Here is an 18,863-nt window from a genome sequence, read left to right as displayed (position 1 = left end):
CTTGTCCTTCCAAATTTCTGATGGAGGACCTTGTTTCATTCATGAAACTTTGAGTGGTCTTTATTAGATCAGAGACCATTGTTGCTAAGTCAGAAGTATTCTGCTTAGAACTCTCTGTCTGTTGCTGAGAAGATGATGGAAAAGGCTTGCCATTGCTAAACCTGTTTCTTCCACCATTATTGTTATTGAAACCTTGTTGAGGTCTCTCTTGATTCTTCCATGAGAAATTGGGGTGATTTCTCCATGAAGAATTGTAGGTGTTTCCATAGGGTTCTCCTAGGTAATTCACCTCTTCCATTGAAGGGTTCTCAGGGTCATATGCTTCTTCCTCAGATGAAGCATCCTTAGTACTGTTTGGTGCATTTTGCATTCCAGACAGACTTTGAGAAATCAAATTGACTTGTTGAGTCAATATCTTGTTCTGAGCCAAAATGGCGTTCAGAGTGTCAATCTCAAGAACTCCTTTCTTCTGATTAGTCCCATTGTTCACAGGATTCCTTTCAGAAGTGTACATGAATTGGTTATTTGCAACCATTTCAATCAATTCTTGAGCTTCTGCAGGCGTCTTCTTCAGATGAAGAGATCCTCCAGCAGAGCTATCCAAAGACATCTTGGATAGTTCAGAGAGACCATCATAGAAAATACCTATGATGCTCCATTCAGAAAGCATGTCTGAAGGACATCTTCTGATTAATTGTTTGTATCTTTCCCAAGCTTCATAGAGGGATTCTCCATCCTTCTGTCTGAAGGTTTGGACTTCCACTCTAAGCTTACTCCATCTTTGTGGTGGAAAGAACTTTGCCAAGAAGGCATTGACTAGCTTTTCCCAAGAGTCCAGGCTTTCTTTAGGTTGAGAGTCCAACCATATCCTAGCTCTGTCTCTTACAGCAAAAGGGAATAGCATCAGTCTATAGACCTCAGGGTCAACCCCATTAGTCTTGACTGTGTCACAGATTTGCAAGAATTCAGCTAAAAACTGATGAGGATCTTCCATTGGAAGTCCATGGAACTTGCAATTCTGTTGCATTAGAGAAACTAATTGAGGCTTAAGCTCAAAGTTGTTTGCTCCAATGGCAGGGATAGAGATGCTTCTCCCATAGAAATCAGGAGTAGGTGCAGTAAAGTCACCTAGCACCTTCCTTGCATTGTTGGCATTGTTGTTGTTTTCGGCTGCCATGGGTTCTTCTTCCTTGAAGAATTCGGTCAGGTCCTCTAAAGAGAGTTGTGCTTTGGCTTCTCTTAGCTTTCTCTTCAGGGTCCTCTCAGGTTCAGGATCAGCTTCGACAAGAATGCCTTTGTCTCTGCTCCTGCTCATATGAAAGAGAAGAGAACAAGAAAATGTGGAATCTTCTATGTCACAGTATAGAGATTCCTTGAAGTGTCAGAGGAAAAGAGAAATAGAAAGAAGAAGGAGAAGAAGAATTCGAACTTTGTTAGTTAGAGTTCGAATTGTGCATTAAGAAGGAGTAGTACTCCATAAATAGAAGGATGTGGGAAGGAGGGAAGAGAATTTTCGAAAATTCAATTAAAAGATTTTGAAAATATTTTGAAAATTTGATTGATAATTTTCGAAAATTACATGTGAAAAAGAAATCAAGTGATTTTTGAAAAAGATTTTGAAATTAGAAATCAAAAAGATTTGATTGAAAATTATTTTGAAAAAAGATGAGGTTAAAAAGATTTGATTGAAAAGTTATGGTTTTAAAAAGATGTGATTGAGAGGATATGATTTGAAAAACATTTTTTAAAAGATATGATTTGAAAACAATTTGAAAGGATATGATTTTAAAATTAATGACTTGCCTAACAAGAAAAGATATGATTCAAACATAAAACCTTCCTTAACAGAAAAGGCAAAAAATGTTCAATCAAATCATTAATTGTTAGTAAGTATCTTTGAAAAAGGAAAGAAATTGATTTTGAAAACATTTGATTGAAAAGATATGATTTGAAAAAGATTTGATTTTGAAAAACTTTGAAAACTTGAAAAAAAAATTGAATTGAAAACAAAATCTTCCCCCTAGCACCATCCTGGCGTTAAACGCCCAGAATGGTATACATTCTGGCGTTTAACGCCCAAAATGCTACCTCTTTGGGCGTTAAACGCCCAACCAGGTACCCTGGCTGGCGTTTAAACGCCAGTCTGCCTTCTTCACTGGGCATTTTTGAATGCTCAGCTTTTTCTGTATAATTCCTCTGCAGTATGTTCTGAATCTTCAATTCCTTGTATTATTGACTTGAAAAGGCATAAATTAAAAATATTTTTGGATTTTTAATAATCAAAATGCAACAAGAATCAAATAACAATGCATGCAAGACACCAAACTTAGCAGTTTGTGTACTACTGACACTATATGAGACACAGAAACACTCAAGCCAAAAGAATTCAAAGATCAAAACAAAGAACTATATGCATGAATTCGAAAAAATATAACAAAACATGCATTTGACACCAAACTTAAGATGAGACTCTAGACTCAAACAAGAAACATCAAATATTTTTGGGTTTTTATGATTTTGCAATTTTTTTGTGTTTTTCGAAAATTAAGTGGGAAAAGGTATCAAAATCCTTAATGAGAATTCCAGGAATCAGTGCAATGCTAGTCTAAGACTCCGGTCCAGGAATTAGACATGGCTTCACAGCCAGCCAAGCTTTCAAAGAAAGCTTCGGTCCAAAACACTAGACATGACCAAAGGTCAGCCAAATCTTAGCAGATCACTGCTCCAAAAGCAAGATTGATGAAAATCAACAAGCTCTTGTGGTGATAAGTTGAAACCTCGGTCCAATCAGATTAGACATGGCTTCTCAGCCAGCCAGATTTCAACAAATCATCATGAAACTCTAGAATTCATCTTCAAGAATTTCGAAAAAAATAAATACCTAATCTAAGCAACAAGATGAACCGTCAGTTGTCCAAACTAGAACAATCCCAGGCATTGTTACCAAAAGCTTGCTCAAAACTTGAACAATCCCCGGCAACGGCGCCAAAAACTTGGTGCGCGAAATTGTGAATACTACAACTTCACACAACTAACCAGCAAGTGCACTGGGTCGTCCAAGTAATACCTTACGTGAGTAAGGGTCGATCCCACGGAGATTGTTAGCATTGAAGCAAGCTATGGTCATCTTGTAAATCTTAGTCAGGCAAACTCAAATGTATATGATGATGAACGAAAATAACATAGAAGATAAGGATAGTGATACTTATGTATATCATTGGTGTAAGAGCTTCAGACAAGCGTATGAAGATGCCTTCCCTTCCGTCTCTCTGCTTTCCTACTGCCTTCATCCAATCCTTCTTACTCCTTTCCATGGCAAGCTCGTGTAGGGTTTCACTGTTGTCAGCAGCTACCTCCCATCCGCGCAGTGAAAGCTAATGCACGCACTCTGTCACAGTACTGCCAATCACCGTTTGGTTCCCTCCCCTACCGGAATAGAATCACTCTTTTGCGTCTGTCACTAACGCCCAGTAGGTTACAGGTTTGAAGCATGTCACAGTCATTCAATCATTGAATCCTACTCAGAATACCACAGACAAGGTTAGACCTTCCGGATTCTCTTGAATGCCGCCATCAGTTCTTGCCTATACCACGAAGACTCTGATCTCATGGAATGGTTGGCTCGTTTGTCAGGCGAGCACTCGGTTGTCAGGCGATCAACCATGCATCGTGCAATCAGGAATCCAAGAGATATTCACTAAGCCTCAGATGCTTGTAGAACAAGAATGGTTGTCAGTCACCTTGTTCATGGGTGAGAATGGTGATGGGCGTCAATCATCACCTTCATCATGTTGAAGAACAAGTGATATCTTGGACAAAGAATAAGCGGAATTGAATGGAAGAACAATAGTAATTGCATTAATACTCGAGGTACAGCAGAGCTCCACATCTTAATCTATGGTGTGTAGAAACTCCACCGTTGAAAATACATAAGAACAAGGTCTAGGCATGGCCGAATGGCCAGCCTCCCAAAGAGGGTTCAATCATAAAAACATGATCAAAAGATTCTCTCCATCTCAATACAATAGTAAAAGGTCCTACTTATAGATAACTAGTAGCCTAAGGTGTACAAAGATGAGTAAATGACATAAAAATCCACTTCCGGGCCCACTTGATGTGTGCTTGGGCTGAGCAATGAAGAAATTTCGTGTAGAGACTCTCCTTGGAGTTAAACGCCAGCTTTAGTGCCAGTTTGGGCGTTTAACTCCCAATTAGGTGCCAGTTCCGGCGTTTAACGCTGGAATTTCTTGAGGTGACTTTGAACGCCGGTTTGGGCCATCAAATCTTGGGCAAAGTATGGACTATTATATATTGCTGGAAAGCCCAGGATGTCTACTTTCCAACGCCGTTAAGAGCGCGCCAATTGGGCTTCTGTAGCTCCAGAAAATCCACTTCGAGTGCAGGGAGGTCAGAATCCAACAGCATCTGCAGTCCTTTTGAGTCTCTGGATCAGATTTTTGCTCAGGTCCCTCAATTTCAGCCAGAAAATACCTGAAATCACAGAAAAACACACAAACTCATAGTAAAGTCCAGAAAAGTGAATTTTAACTAAAAACTAATAAAAATATACTAAAAACTAACTAGATCATACTAAAAATATACTAAAAACAGTGCCAAAAAGTATACAAATTATCCGCTCATCAGTGCCCTTTCTTTTTCTACTTTCCTACTTCTTCCTTCAATCCCTCTTACTCCTTTTCATGGCAAGCTGTATGTAGGGCATCACCGTTGTCAATGGCTACATCCCATCCTCTCAGTGAAAAAAGTCCAAATGCTCTATCACAGCACGGCTAATCATCTGTCGGTTCTCAATCAGGTTGGAATAGAATCCCTTGATTCTTTTGCGTCTGACACTAACGCCCAGCCTTCAGGAGTTTGAAGCTCGTCACATTCATTCAATCCCGGAATCCTACTCGGAATACCACAGACAAGGTTAGACTTTCCGGATTCCCATGAATGCCGCCATCAATTCTAGCTTATACCACGAAGATTCTGATTAAGGAATCCAAGAGATATGCACCCGGTCTAAGGTAGAACGGAAGTGGTTGTCAGTCACGCGCGTTCATAGGTGAGAATGATGATGAGTGTCACGGATCATCACATTCATCAAGTTGAAGTGCAACGAATATCTTAGAATAGGAATAAAGAGAATTGAATAGAAAATAATAGTAATTGCATTAAAGCTTGAGGTACAGCAGAGCTCCACACCCTTAATCTATAGTGTGTATAAACTCCATCGTTGAAAATACATAAGTGAAAGGTTCAGGCATGGCCGAATGGCAAGTGGTGCACGAAATTGTGATCATCAATGGCGCCATCAACATGGTACGCTCATTGCAATCTCAACTCTTTATCACAACTCCACACAACTAACCAGCAAGTGCACTGGGTTGTCCAAGTAATAAACCTTACGCGAGTAAGGGTCGATCCCACGGAGATTGTTGGTATGAAGCAAGCTATGGTCACCTTGTAAATCTTAGTCAGGCAGACTCAAATGGGTATAGATGATGAATAAAACATAAAGATAAAGATAGAGATACTTATGTAATTCATTGGTAGGAATTTCAGATAAGCGTATGAGGATGCTTGGTCCCTTCCGTCTCTCTGCTTTCCTATTGTCTTCATCCAATCCTTCTTACTCCTTTCCATGGCAAGCTTATGCAAGGGTTTCACCGTTGTCAGTGGCTACCTCCCATCCTCTCAGTGGAAATGTTCAACGCACCCTGTCACGGCACGGCTATCCATCTGTCGGTTCTCGATCAGGCCGGAATAGAATCCAGTGATTCTTTTGCGTCTGTCACTAACGCCCCGCCCTCAGGAGTTTGAAGCACGTCACAGTCATTCAATCATTGAATCCTACTCAGAATACCACAGACAAGGTTAGACCTTCCGGATTCTCTTGAATGCCGCCATCAGTTCTTGCCTATACCACGAAGACTCTGATCTCACGGAATGGCTGGCTCGTTTGTCAGGCGAGCGCTCGGTTGTCAGGCGATCAACCATGCATCGTGTATCAGGAATCCAAGAGATATTCACCCAATCTAAGGTAGAACGGAGGTGGTTGTCAGTCACACGTTCATAGGTGAGAATGATGATGAGTGTCACGGATCATCACATTCATCAAGTTGAAGAACAAGTTATATCTTAGAACAAAAACAAGTGGAATTGAATAGAAGAACAATAGTAATTGCATTAATACTCGAGGTACAGCAGAGCTCCACACCTTAATCTATGGTGTGTAGAAACTCCACCGTTGAAAATACATAAGAACAAGGTCTAGGCATGTCCGTGAGCCCAGCCTCCCAAAGAGGGTTCAATCATAAAAACATGATCAAAAGGTTCTGTTCATACCCTGGGTCAACCTGTCCGACCCGGGATGTTTAGCGACAAGCCGACCGACCTCTTCAGGTCAGACTATCCGACCTCTTCTAGAGCTCGGCTAAATGCCCGACCTCTTCTAGAGCTCGGCTAAATGCCCGACCTCTTCTCAAAGAGCTCGGCTAAATGCCCGACCTCTTCTCAAAGAGCTCGGCCAACTCGCCAAAGGAGCCTAAAGCAGGCCCAAAACGAAGGAACACAGCCCAATCTAAAGGCAGCTAAAACCCAGAAAGATAAAGGCGGTTCCCTTGAAAGATATGATGACCTCACTTAAAGATAAGATAAAGATAAGATAAAGATAACTAAACTTATCTTATCCACAGGAGGCCACATCTCACCATTATAAATACACTGGAGCACCCAGGTATAACTCATACTCTGATTCTACATAAAACCTGTTTAATACCCATGCTAACTTAAGCATTGGAGTCTCTTGCAGGTACCCCCCACCCTCCGGTGACGAAGGATCAGCAGTGCAACCAGTCCAACAAGTCGGACGCGGCAGCTCTGGCCACCATCTACAAGTCGGACGCGGCGGCTCCGACCACCATCAACAAGTCGGACACAACAGCTCCGACCAGCACAGAAGATCTCGTCCGAGATCGACCTACAGTTTCAGGTTACCCTCGGAACATTGGCGCCGTTGCCGGGGACCCTGGAAGTCATCCCATCACCATGGCGGACAACCATGACAACGACCATGATTCAGATCTAGAGGATAGAACACCGCACAAAGACGCGGATACTACACCAAAAAGATACTCTTCAACCCACCAAAGGCGAGAATTCGCCAAAAGAGGAGGCTATGGAGGCACTTCAAAATCGCTTAAAGCAACTCGAAAAAAAAGGTGGAACATCAACAAGAAGCTGAGAAAGACCTACGAAGGGAAGTTAGGTGATGCCACGAGTTAAAGGACAAGCTCCTAAAACTCGAAGCAGATCTCAAGGCCAAAAACAACTCGATCCGGTCACGAAGACAGCCCCTATAAAGATCAAGACCCATTCACCAAAGATATCATGAAAGCTAAAGTCCCAAAGGACTTCAAGGCTCCCGACATGATCCCGTACGGCGGCACCTTGGATCCAAGCCATCATCTCAGTAATTTCAGAAGAATGTACCTCACCGACACATCGGACGCCATTCGATGCAAAGTATTCCCGACTACTCTAACGAAGACAGCAATATGGTGCTTCGACAGTTTGTCTCCAAGATCCATCACAAGTTTGACGACCTTGTTAAGAAGATTCCTCGCCAGGTTCTCCATCCAGAAGGATAAAGCCAAACACACTTCAAGCTTGCTGGGAATTAAACAAGGAGATCAGAAAAGCCTTCACAGCTACATGGAAAGATTCAACAACGCATGCCTTGACATACAAAGTCTTCCAACAAAAGCGGCCATCATGGGACTCATCAATGGCCTAAGAGAAGGACCTCTCAGCCACTCAATATCCAAGAAGCACCCAACATCTCTGAACGAGGTACAGGAACGGGAACAGAAATACATCAACATGGAAGAGAACTCTCGACTAGGAGAAAGCTAAAAAACCGAATTCTCCTAACCCACCACGGGACAAGGATAAAGAGTCCAAGAAAAGAGAAGATCAATCGGAGAAGATCCCACCACCTCGCCCAATCAAAAGCAAAAAGGAGAAAGAGGTCGGACGAGTTGAAGGCCCACCTCATAACAAAGAATTGGCCAGGTTGAAGGTCCACCTCACACCGAAGAGGTCGGGCGAGTTGAAGGTCCACCTCACACTGAAGATGTCGGGCGAGTTTAAGCTCCACCTCACACCAAAGAGGTCGGACAAGTTGAAGGTCCACCTCACACCGAAGATGTCGGGCGAATTGAAGGTCCACCTCACACCAAAGAGGTCGGACAAGTTGAAGGTCCACCTCACACGGAAGAGGTCGGGCGAGTTAAGGTCCACCTCACACTGAAGATGTCGGGCGAGTTTAAGCTCCACCTCACACCAAAGAGGTCGGACAAATTGAAGGTCCACCTCACACCAAAGAGGTCGGACAAGTTGAAGGTCTACCTCACACCAAAGAGGTCGGACAAGTTGAAGGTCCACCTCACACCGAAGATGTCGGGCAAATTGAAGGTCCACCTCACACCAAAGAGGTTGGACAAGTTGAAAGTCTACCTCACACCAAAGAGGTCGGACAAGTTGAAGGTCCACCTCACACCGAAGATGTCGGGCAAATTGAAGGTCCACCTCACACCAAAGAGGTCGGACAAGTTGAAGGTCTACCTCACACCAAAGAGGTCGGACAAGTTGAAGGTCCACCTCACACCGAAGATGTCGGGCAAATTGAAGGTCCACCTCACACCAAAGAGGTCGGACAAGTTGAAGGTCCACCTCACAACCAAGAGGTCGGACGAGTTGAAGGTCCACCTCACACCAAAGAGGTCGGACAAGTTGAAGGTCCACCTCACAACCAAGAGGTCGGACGAGTTGAAGGTCCACCTCATACCAAAGAGGTCGAACGAGTTAAACATCTACCTCACACCAAAGAGGTCGGACGAGTTGAACGTCCACCTCACACCAAGGAGGTCGGACGAGTTGAAAAGGACAACGGAGTACGAACAAGCCTTCCGAGATTTCAAAATTCTTGGGGCAACCACCCATCCTTTCCAGACCACGGGAAAGTGAAGAACTCATTATACCTCGCAGTGGGAAGTCAGACAATAGCCTCAGCACTAGTCAAAGAAGACGAAAGTGGGAAATAACCCGTCTACTTCATCAGCAAAGCTTTACAAGGGACCGAACTAACCTATCAACAGATAGAAAAAGTTCGCCTACACCCTCATACTCACCTCTCGACGACTCCACCCATACTTTCAAGCTCACACTATCAGAGTTCCAACCAACAAGCCAATAAAGGGCATCCTGCAGAAAACAAACTTAGCTGGAAGAATCCTACAGAGGACAGCTCGGATAATTCGGGAGACCTTGGACAAAACCAGAGAACATCTCGGACAATTCGGGGGACTCTGGACAAAAACAGAAAATAGCTCGGACAAATCGGGGAAAATGAAGTCTGACACATAGAATGCCCGAGCTAATGCAGCCAGCACCAACAACTCGGACAAATCGGAGAAAAATGAAGCCCGACACATAGAATGCCCGAGCCTATGCATTTTCAAAACCAGCCAGCACCAACAGCTCGGACAATTCAGGGATATGAGGTCCGACACATACCTTGAGAGCAGAATGCCCGAGCTGATGCATTTTCAAAACTAGCCAACCAAGGGGCAATAACAGAAGCCTCATCCGAGCTACATTACAAGACCACAACAAATCGGTCTCGAAGGCGGTATAAGGGATGTACTCAGGGTCAGCCACAGTAACACGCATTTGAACTATGAAATCCAGCTAATCAGACACGCTGTCTGGGATCTTAGTAGACATCTCAAAGACATAGGTCGACTATGGAATTACTACCAAACAACTCGGGCAAATAAGGAAACAACTCGGACAATAACAGTAAAACATAAAGTGACAGACGTGGCAGTAAAAGGGAAACCCCAGGACTCACACAAAAGTCCAAGGGCACCCTTTGGAGGCAACAACAGAGCAAAAACCCAAATACAAAGTCAAAGCTTTACATCAAAAAGCATGCCAACTTCCACATTGCCCCACCAGAGGAGCTCATCAGTGTAACATCACCTTGGCCGTTCGCAAAGAGGGGACTCGACCTCCTCGGACTATTTTTCCAAGGATCGGGACAAGTCAAGTTCCTCATTGTAGGGGTGGATTACTTCACAAAATGGATTGAGGCAGAGCTCCTAGCTAATGCCACTGCTCAAAGAAGTCAGAAATTCTTGTACAAGAACATTATTACAAGGTTTGGGGTTTCTTACTCCATCACCACAAACAATGACACTCAATTCACGGACACAGGTTTCAAGAAAAGAGTGGCTAACTTGAAAATAAAGCACCAATTCACATCCGTAGAACACCCACAAGCCAATGGACAAGCAGAAGCTGCCAACAAAATCATACTAGCTAGGTTAAAACGGAGACTAAAGGACACAAAGGGAGCTTGGGCTGAAGAGCTCCCACAAGTCCTATGGGCATATCGGACAACTCCACACTTCACCACGGGGGAATCACCCTTCCGATTGATTTACGAAATAACTTAGAAGAGATCGACATAAAGAAGTCGGTCTCCTACAACAGACAAGTTATAAAAGTAATCCCTGAAAGAGATCTGACAAAGGTCCAAGAAAGAGGATTACAAAAATAACTTGGAGAAGGGACTGACGTAAAGAAGTCGTCCCATAAACAAAAAGTTATAAAAAGTAATCCCTGAAAGAGACCTGGCAAAGGTCCAAGAAAGAGGGTTACGAAATAACTTAGAAGAGATCGACATAAAGAAGTCGGTCTCCTACAACAGACAAGTTATAAAAGTAATCCCTGAAAGAGATCTGACAAAGGTCCAAGAAAGAGGATTACAAAAATAACTTGGAGAAGGGACTGACGTAAAGAAGTCGTCCCATAAACAAAAAGTTATAAAAAGTAATCCCTGAAAGAGACCTGGCAAAGGTCCAAGAAAGAGGGTTACGAAATAACTTAGAAGAGATCGACATAAAGAAGTCGGTCTCCTACAACAGACAAGTTATAAAAGTAATCCCTGAAAGAGATCTGACAAAGGTCCAAGAAAGAGGATTACAAAAATAACTTGGAGAAGGGACTGACGTAAAGAAGTCGTCCCATAAACAAAAAGTTATAAAAAGTAATCCCTGAAAGAGACCTGGCAAAGGTCCAAGAAAGAGGGTTACGAAATAACTTAGAAGAGATCGACATAAAGAAGTCGGTCTCCTACAACGGACAAGTTATAAAAGTAATCCCTGAAAGAGATCTGACAAAGGTCCAAGAAAGAGGATTACAAAAATAACTTGGAGAAGGGACTGACGTAAAGAAGTCGTCCCATAAACAAAAAGTTATAAAAAGTAATCCCTGAAAGAGACCTGACAGAGGTCCAATAAAGAGGATTACTAGAAATAACTTAGAAGCGACAACAAGAAAAAGTCGGACCAAACAAAAGCTACAGCTTGGACCGACAGGAAGAAGTCGGACCAACGAAAACCACAGCTTGGACCGACAAGAAGTCGGACCAACGAAAGCTACAGCTCGTCGACACGAGAAATTGGACCAACGAAAAGCGTGCGCTAAAAGGGACATAGCTTTGCCCAAAAAGCCACGGCTCCATGACAAGGCTATCAAAATTGTTCAGACCAACTAAAAAGGTTCTACCAAAGAACACTAAAAAATCGTCGGACAAGTTAGCCCCAAGGACCACCTCAACCAAGCAGGAAGTGGACAAAACCGGCAGTGATCAAAAGAGGTCGGACAACAAAATACCGACACTCTACAAAGATCCACAAAGGAGACAAAGACATCTCGCAATGGCCAGAGGAATGCCAGGAATGCTTTGCTAAAAGGTACGAAGTCTTGAAAAAAGACACTACTTAAAAGGCAAAAGCACAAATCAAAACGGCGCTAAAAAGTCATCCAAACAGACTATAAAAGGTTTCCCATCAGGAACTATACCTAAAAAGTTGTTGGATTATGACTAAAAAGCCCGAACAGTGAAGACAAACAAGTCGGAAGAAGGCTGAAAAGACCTCTCAAACAAACTAAAAAAGGCAATGCCAAACTCGCACAAGATAAAACTACTCAAGATCGACCAAAGTCAGGATGCTTGAGTACGACTTCCCCCAATGAGAGCACGATCTCACGGAAAGATCGAACTCAAGCAGGGGCAAAGTCGTACAGGTCGACGTCAGCTAAGAAGAGGCGCAAATACAATCTCAAAAAAGAACAAGCCAAAAGGTTAAGAAAAAACCTTAAGGCTCAAAAGTGCTTAGCTAAAAGGGATACAATTCCACTCAAAGAAGGCACAATCTCAAACAGGGCTACGTACGTCATCCGAGACTAAAAAGGTTCTATACAAAGAACACTAAAAAGTCATCAGACAAGTCACTAAGAGTTCGGATATCAAGCCGCAAGGATAACTTCACCAAAGCAGAGGGTTGTCAACACAAAAGCAAGGTGTGATCCAGAAGGCAAGGGTAGAAAACCCACACTACTACTCAAAAGAGGACGGACTGTGAAGTACCAAACCTCTAGAAAATCTGCAAAAGATTTCAAAGCAATGAAGAATCAAAGCCAGACAGATGCTCGAGCACGACTTCCAAAGAGATCGAAGCTCTGAAAAGCATGATCTCATGGAAAGATCGAACTCAAGCAGGGGCACTGTTCATACCCTGGGTCAACCTGTCCGACCCGGGATGTTTAGCGACAAGCCGACCGACCTCTTCAGGTCAGACTATCCGACCTCTTCTAGAGCTCGGCTAAATGCCCGACCTCTTCTAGAGCTCGGCTAAATGCCCGACCTCTTCTCAAAGAGCTCGGCTAAATGCCCGACCTCTTCTCAAAGAGCTCGGCCAACTCGCCAAAGGAGCCTAAAGCAGGCCCAAAACGAAGGAACACAGCCCAATCTAAAGGCAGCTAAAACCCAGAAAGATAAAGGCGGTTCCCTTGAAAGATATGATGACCTCACTTAAAGATAAGATAAAGATAAGATAAAGATAACTAAACTTATCTTATCCACAGGAGGCCACATCTTACCATCATAAATACACTGGAGCACCCAGGTATAACTCATACTCTGATTCTACATAAAACCTGTTTAATACCCATGCTAACTTAAGCATTGGAGTCTCTTGCAGGTACCCCCCACCCTCCGGTGACGAAGGATCAGCAGTGCAACCAGTCCAACAAGTCGGACGCGGCAGCTCTGGCCACCATCTACAAGTCGGACGCGGCGGCTCCGACCACCATCAACAAGTCGGACACAACAGCTCCGACCAGCACAGAAGATCTCGTCCGAGATCGACCTACAGTTTCAGGTTACCCTCGGAACAGGTTCTAAGATTGAAAGATTAAAATACAATAGTAAAAGGTCCTACTTATAGGGAACTAGTAGCCTAGGGTGTACAGAGATGAGTAAATGACATAAAAATCCACTTCCGGGCCCACTTGGTGTGTGCTTGGGCTGAGCATTGAAGCATTTTCGTGTAGAGACTCTTCTTGGAGTTAAACGCCAGCTTTTATGCCAGTTTGGGCGTTTAACTCCCATTTTGGTGCCAGTTCCGGCGTTTAACGCTGAGAATTCTGAGGGTGACTTTGAACGCCGGTTTGGGCCATCAAATCTTGGGCAAAGTATGGACTATCATATATTGCTGGAAAGCCCAGGATGTCTACTTTCCAACGCCGTTGAGAGCGAGCCAATTGGGCTTCTGTAGCTCCAGAAAATCCACTTCGAGTGCAGGGAGGTCAGAATCCAACAGCATCTGCAGTCCTTTTCAGTCTCTGAATCAGATTTTTGCTCAGATCCCTCAATTTCAGCTAGAAAATACCTGAAATCACAGAAAAACACACAAGCTCATAGTAAAGTCCAGAAAAGTGAATTTTAACTAAAAACTAATAAAAATATACTAAAAACTAACTAGATCATACTAAAAACATACTAAAAATAATGCCAAAAAGCGTACAAATTATCCGCTCATCACAACACCAAACTTAAATTGTTGCTTGTCCTCAAGCAACTGAAAATCAAATAAGATAAAAAGAAGAGAATATGCAATGAATTCCAAAAACATCTATGAAGATCAGTATTAATTAGATGAGCGGGGCTTTTAGCTTTTTGCCTCTGAACAGTTTTGGCATCTTACTCTATCCTTTGAAACTCAGAATGATTGGCTTCTTTAGGAACTCAGAATCCAGATAGTGTTATTGATTCTCCTAGCTAAGTATGATGATTCTTGAACATAGCTACTTATTGAGTCTTGGCTGTGGCCCAAAGCACTCTGTCTTCCAGTATTACCACCGGATACATATATGCCACAGACACATAATTGGGTGAACCTTTTCAGATTGTGACTCAGCTTTGCTAGAGTCCCCAACTAGAGGTGTCCAGGGTTCTTAAGCACACTCTTTTTGCCTTGGATCACAACTTTATTTCTTTCTTTTTCTTTCTTTTTCTCTTTCTCCCCTCTTTTTCTTTTTTTTTCTTTTCGTTCTTTTTCTCTTTTTTTTTTTCGCTTCTTCTCTCTTTTTTTTTATATTCACTGCTTTTTCTTGCTTCAAGAATCATTTTAATGATTTTTCAGATCCTCAGTAACATGTCTCCTTTTTCATCATTCTTTCAAAAGCCAACATTCATGAACCACAAATTCAAAAGACATATGCACTGTTTAAGCATACATTCAGAAAACAAAAGTGTTGCCACCACATCAAAATAATCAAACTGTTATAAAATTCAAAATTCATGCAATTCTTATCTTTTCCAATTAAGAACAAATTTTTTATTTAAGAGAGGTGATGGATTCATAGGACATTCATAACTTTTAGGCATAGACACTAATGATCACAAGACACAAACATAGTCAAACATAAGCATGAAAATTTCGAAAAACAGAAAAATAAAGAACAAGGAGATTAAAGAACGGGTCCACCTTAGTGATGGCGGCTTGTTCTTCCTCTTGAAGGTCTTATGGAGTGCTTGAGATCCTCAATGTCTCTTCCTTGTCTTTGTTGCTCCTCTCTTATAATTCTTTGATCTTCTCTAATTTCATGGAAGAGGATGAAATGTTCTTGGTGTTCCACCCTTAGTTGTCCCATGTTGGAACTCAATTCTCCTAGGGAGGTGTTAATTTGCTCCCAATAGTCTTGTGGAGGAAAGTGCATCCCTTGAGGCATCTCAGAGATCTCATGATGAGAGGGGTCTCTTGTTTGCTCCATCATTTTCTTAGTGATGGGCTTGAGGTCATGCTTTCTCAGTTGAACTGGCTTCCCTCTTAAGTTTCTCTTCCATTGAGTGCCCTCTTCACAAATGTCTGTGAGGACTTGGTCCAACCTTTGATCAAAGTTGACCCTTTTTGAGTTTGAAAGGGACCTTAGGGATCACCTTCTTCAAGGCCACAACTTCATAGAAGTGGTCTTGATGCACCCTTGAGATGAATCTCTTCATCTCCCATGACTCGGAGGTGGAAGCTTTTGCCTTCCCTTTCCTCTTTCTAGAGGTTTCTCTGGCCTTGGATGCCATAAATGGTTATGGAAAAACGAAAAGCAACGCTTTTACCACACCAAACTTAAAAGGTTTGCTCGTCCTCGAGCAAAAGAAGAAAGAAGAGAGTAGAAGAAGAAGAAATGAGGAAGAAGGGAATGGCTTTGTGTTCGGCCAAAGAGGGGGAGAAGTGGTGTTTAGGTTGTGTGAAAATGAAGGAGTGAAGAAGGGTTTATATAGGAGAGGGGGGCTCATGGTTCGGTCATGTATGGGTGGGTTTGGGGGGGAAAGTGGTTTGAATTTGAAGGGTGAGGTAGGTGGGGTTTTATGAAGGATGGATGTGAGTGGTGAAGAGAAAGATGGGATTTGATAGGTGAAGGGTTTTTGGGGATCCTGTGGGGTCCACAGATCCTGAGGTGTCAAGGAAAAGTCATCCCTGCACCAAATGGCATGCAAAAATGCGTGTTGAGCCAATTCTGGCGTTAAACGCCGGGCTGGTGCCCATTTCTGGCATTTAACGCCAGGTTCTTGCCCTTTCCTGGCGTTTAACGCCAGTCTGGTGCCCCTTTCTGGCGTTAAACGCCTAGAAAGGTGCCAGACTGGGCGTTAAACGCCCATCTGCTAGCCTTACTGGCGTTTAAACGCCAGTAGGTTCTTCCTCCAGGGTGTGCTATTTTTCTTCCTGTTTTTCATTCTGTTTTTGCTTTTTCAATTGATTTTGTGACTTCTCATGATCATCAACCTACAGAAAACATAAAATAACAACGGAAAATGGATAAAATATAACATTGGGTTGCCTCCCAACAAGCGCTTCTTTAATGTCAGTAGCTTGACAGTGGGCTCTCATGGAGCCTCACAAATGCTCAGAGCAATGTTGGAACCTCCCAACACCAAACTTAGAGTTTGAATGTGGGGGTTCAACACCAAACTTAGAGTTTGGTTGTGGCCTCCCAACACCAAACTTAGAGTTTGACTGTGGGGGCTCTGTTTGACTCTGATTTGAGAGAAGCTCTTCATGCTTCCTCTCCGTGGTGACAGAGGGATATCCTTGAGCCTTAAACACAAAGGATTCTTCATTCACTTGAATGATCAGTTCACCTCCATCAACATCAATCACAGCCTTTGCTGTGGCTAGGAAGGGTCTGCCAAGGATGATGGATTCATCCATGCACTTCCCAGTCTCTAGGACTATGAAATCAGCAGGGATGTAGTGGTCTTCAATCTTCACCAAAACATCCTCTACAAGTCCATAAGCTTGTTTTCTTGAATTGTCTGCCATCTCTAGTGAGATTCTTGCAGCTTGAACCTCAAAGATCCCTAGCTTCTCCATTACAGAGAGAGGCATGAGGTTTACACCTGACCCTAAGTCACACAGAGCCTTCTTGAAGGTCATGGTGCCTATGGTACAAGGTATTGAAAACTTCCCAGGATCTTGTCTCTTTTGAGGTAATTTCTGCCTAGACAAGTCATCCAGTTCTTTAGTGAGCAAAGGAGGTTTGTTCTCCCAAGTCTCATTTCCAAATAACTTGTCATTTAGCTTCATGATTGCTCCAAGGTATTTAGCAACTTGCTCTTCAGTGACATACTCATCCTCTTCAGAGGAAGAATACTCATCAGAGCTCATGAAAGGCAGAAGCAAGTCCAATGGAATCTCTATGGTCTCATTTTGAGCCTCAGATTCCCATGGTTCCTCATTGGGGAACTCAGTGGAGGCCAGTGGACGTCCATTGAGGTCTTCCTCAGTGGCGTTCACTTCCTCTCCTTCCTCTCCAAATTCGGCCATGTTGATGGCCTTGCACTCTCCTTTTGGATTTTCTTCTGTATTGCTTGGAAGAGTACTAGGAGGGAGTTCAGTAATTTTCTTACTCAGCTGTCCCACTTGTGCCTCCAAATTCCTAATGGAGGACCTTGTTTCAGTCATGAAACTTTGAGTGGTTTTGATTAGATCAGAGACCATGGTTGCTAAGTCAGAGTGGTTCTGCTTAGAATTCTCTGTCTGTTGCTGAGAAGATGATGGAAAAGGCTTGCCATTGCTAAACCTGTTTCTTCCACCATTATTGTTGTTGAAACCTTGTTGAGGTCTCTGTTGATCCTTCCATGAGAAATTTGGATGATTTCTCCATGAAGAATTATAGGTGTTTCCATAGGGTTCTCCTAGGTAATTCACCTCTTCCATTGAAGGGTTCTCAGGATCATAGGCTTCTTCTTCAGATGAAGCATCCTTAGTACTGCTTGGTGCATTTTGCATTCCAGACAGACTTTGAGAAATCAAATTGACTTGTTGAGTCAATATCTTGTTCTGAGCCAGAATGGCATTCAGAGTATCAATCTCAAGAACTCCTTTCTTCTGATTTGTCCCATTGTTCACAGGATTCCTTTCAGAAGTGTACATGAATTGGTTATTTGCAACCATTTCAATTAGTTCTTGAGCTTCTGTAGGCGTCTTCTTCAGATGAAGAGATCCCCCAGCAGAGCTATCCAAAGACATCTTGGATAGTTCAGAGAGACCATCATAGAAAATACCTATGATGCTCCATTCAGAAAGCATGTCAGAAGGACATTTTCTGATCAATTGTTTGTATCTTTCCCAAGCTTCATAGAGGGATTCTCCATCCTTCTGTCTGAAGGTTTGGACTTCCACTCTAAGCTTACTCAATTTTTGAGGTGGAAAGAACTTGGCCAGAAAGGCATTGACTAGCTTTTCCCATGAGTCCAGGCTTTCTTTAGGTTGTGAGTCCAACCATGTTCTAGCTCTGTCTCTTACAGCAAAAGGGAATAGCATAAGTCTGTAGACCTCAGGGTCAACCCCATTAGTCTTGACAGTGTCACAGATTTGCAAGAATTCAGCTAAGAACTGATGAGGATCTTCCAATGGAAGTCCATGGAACTTGCAATTCTGTTGCATTAGAGAAACTAATTGAGGCTTAAGCTCAAAGTTGTTTGCTCCAATGGCAGGGATAGAGATGCTTCTCCCATAGAAGTCAGGAGTAGGTGCAGTAAAGTCACCCAGCACCTTCCTTGCATTGTTGGCATTGTTGTTGTTTTCGGCTGCCATGGGTTCTTCTTCTTTGAAGATTTCTGTTAGGTCCTCTATAGAGAGTTGTGCCTTAGCTTCTCTTAGCTTTCGCTTCAAGGTCCTTTCAGGTTCAGGGTCAGCTTCAACAAGAATGCCTTTGTCTTTGTTCCTGCTCATATGAAAGAGAAGAGAACAAGAAAATGTGGAATCCTCTATGTCACAGTATAGAGGTTCCTTGAGGTGTCAGAGGAAAAGAAAATTAGAAGGCAGAAGTAGAAAATTCAAACTTATCAAAGAAGATGGAGTTCGAATTTTGCATTAAGGAATAGTGTTAGTCCATAAATAGAAGGATGTGAGAAGAGGGGAAGTAGTATTCGAAAATTAAGTTAA

The 18,863-nt window shown here is 42.8% G+C and overlaps 2 non-coding genes across 2 annotated transcripts; both read left to right on the top strand.

Annotated features, from left to right (window-relative positions):
* The first annotated feature begins 664 nt into the window (after positions 1-664).
* On the top strand, positions 665-772 carry LOC130951451 (small nucleolar RNA R71). The gene has a single exon (XR_009073978.1). It is a non-coding gene; the product is annotated as a small nucleolar RNA R71 (small nucleolar RNA).
* A 17,227-nt stretch (positions 773-17,999) lies between these two features.
* LOC130956151 (small nucleolar RNA R71) lies at positions 18,000-18,107 on the top strand. The gene has a single exon (XR_009077021.1). It is a non-coding gene; the product is annotated as a small nucleolar RNA R71 (small nucleolar RNA).
* Positions 18,108-18,863: the final 756 nt, after the last annotated feature.

This window comes from Arachis stenosperma, chromosome 1 (genome assembly GCF_014773155.1).
Source record: "Arachis stenosperma cultivar V10309 chromosome 1, arast.V10309.gnm1.PFL2, whole genome shotgun sequence".
In the NCBI taxonomy this organism is placed as follows: domain Eukaryota; kingdom Viridiplantae; phylum Streptophyta; class Magnoliopsida; order Fabales; family Fabaceae; genus Arachis; species Arachis stenosperma.
This window is presented reverse-complemented; position numbering and strand designations above follow the sequence as displayed.